Source organism: Limulus polyphemus, unplaced genomic scaffold (genome assembly GCF_000517525.1).
Source record: "Limulus polyphemus unplaced genomic scaffold, Limulus_polyphemus-2.1.2 Scaffold5360, whole genome shotgun sequence".
Classification (NCBI taxonomy): Eukaryota; Metazoa; Arthropoda; class Merostomata; order Xiphosura; family Limulidae; genus Limulus; species Limulus polyphemus.
Window position 1 is genome coordinate 45,233 of NW_013670970.1, and position 2,383 is coordinate 47,615.

Below are 2,383 nucleotides of genomic sequence, written 5' to 3' on the forward strand. Positions count from 1 at the left end.
CTTTAGTGTTTATATTTAATTGTGTGTATAATATTACATGTAATTTATTTTGACTTTAGTGTTTATATTTAATTATGTGTATGATATTATATGTAATTTATTTTGATTTTATTGTTTATCTAATTATCTGTATGATATTATATAAAATAGTTATTTTGATTTTAGTGTGTATTTAATTGTGTGTATGATATTATATGTAATTTATTTTGATTTTATTGTTTATCTAATTTTCTGTATGATATTATATATATAATTTATACTGATTTTAGTGTGTATTTAGTTGTGTGTTTGATATTATATGTAATTTATTTTGATTTTAGTGTGTATTTAAGTGTGTGTATGATACTATATATAATTTAATTTGATCGTAGTTTATATTTAATTGTGTGTATGATATTATATATAATTTATTTTGATTTTAGTGTGTATTTAAGTGTGTATGATATTATGGGTAATTTGTTTTAATTTTACTGTTTATCTAATTTTCTGTATGATATATAAAATAGTTATTTTGATTATAGTGTGTAATTAATTGTGTGTATCATGTTATATATAATTTATTTTGATTTTAGTGTTTATTTAATTGTATGTATGATATTATATATAATGTATTTTAATTTTAGTGTGTATTTAATCGTGTGTATGATATATGTAATTTATTTTTATTTTAGTGTTTATCTAATTGTCTTTATGATATTATATATAATATATTTTGAATCTGGTATGTATTTAATTGTGTGTATGATATCATATATAGTTTCTTTTGATTTTTGTATGTATTTAATTGTGTGTATGATTTTATATATCATTTATTTTGATTTCAGAGTGTATATTTAATTGTGTGTATGATACTATATGTAATTTATTTTGACTTTATTGTTTATCTAATTGTCTTTATGATATTATATATAATATATTATATATTATATAAAATAGTTATTTTGAATTTGGTATGTATTTAATTGTGTGCATGATATATATAATTCATTTTGATTTTAGTGTTTATTTAATTGCCTCTATGATATTATTATATGTAATAGGTATTTTGATTTTAGTGTGTATGATATATATATAATTTATTTTGATTTTAGTGTGTATGATATTTTATATAATGTATTTTGATTTTATTGTTTATATTTAATTGTGTGTATAATATTATATGTAATTTATTTTGTTTTAGTGTTTATATTTAAGTGTGTGTATGATATTATGTGTATTTTATTTTCATTTTATTGTTTATCTAATTGTCTGTATGATAATATATAAAATAGTTATTTTGATTTTAGTTTGTATTTAATTGTGTGTATCATGTTATATATGATTTATTTTGATTTTAGTGTGTATTTAAGTGTGTGTACAATATTATATATAATTTATTTTGATTTGACTGTTTGTCTAATATTCTGTATGATATATAAGATAGTTATTTTGATTTTAGTGTATTTAATTGTGTGTATGATATATATAATTTAATTTTTATTTTAGTGTTTATCTAATTGTATCAATGATATTATATAATAGTTATTTTGATTTTAGTGTTTATTTAATTGTGTGTATGATATTATTTATGATTTATTTTGATTTTAGTGTGTATTTAAGTGTGTGTATGATATTATATGTAATTTATTTTGATTTTAGTGTATTTTATTGTGTGTATCATGTTATATATAATTTATTTTGATTTTAGTGTGTATTTAATTGTGTGTATGATATATATAATCTATTTTTATTTTAGTGTTTATCTAATTGTATAAATGATATATAATAGTTATGTTGATTTTTGTGTGTATGATATATATGATTTATTTTGATTTTAGTGTGTATTTAGGTGTGTGTATGCTATTATATGTAATGTATTTTGATTTTAGTGTGTATCTAATTGTATGATATTATATAAAATAGTTATTTTGATTTTAGTGTGTATTTAATTGTGTGTATGATATTATATATAATGTATTTTGATTTTAGTGTGTATTTAATTGTGTATGATATTATATGTAATTTATTTTGATTTTAGTGTGTATTTAATTGTGTATGATATATATATAAATTTATTCTGATTTTATTGTGTATTTAATTGTGTGTATGGTATTATATATGATTTATTTTGACTTTATTGTTTATCTAATTGTCTGTATGATATCATATAAAATAGTTATTTTGATTTTGGTATGTATTTTATGTATGATATTATATAAAATAGTTATTTTGAATTTGGTATGTATTTAATTGTGTGTTTGATATATATAGTTTCTTTTGATTTTTGTCTGTATTTAATTGTGTGTATGATATTATATATAATGTATTTTGATTTTAGTGTGTATTTAATTGTGTATGATATTATATGTAATTTATTTTGATTTTAGTGTGTATTTAATTGTGT

At 17.1% G+C, this 2,383-nt stretch overlaps 1 protein-coding gene across 7 annotated transcripts in view; it reads left to right on the plus strand.

Annotated features, from left to right (window-relative positions):
* The window catches only part of LOC106472475 (zinc finger protein 585A-like), a 43,103-nt gene that overhangs the window by 38,115 nt on the left and 2,605 nt on the right, over positions 1-2,383 (plus strand). The gene's annotated exons all lie outside the window — the stretch shown is intronic.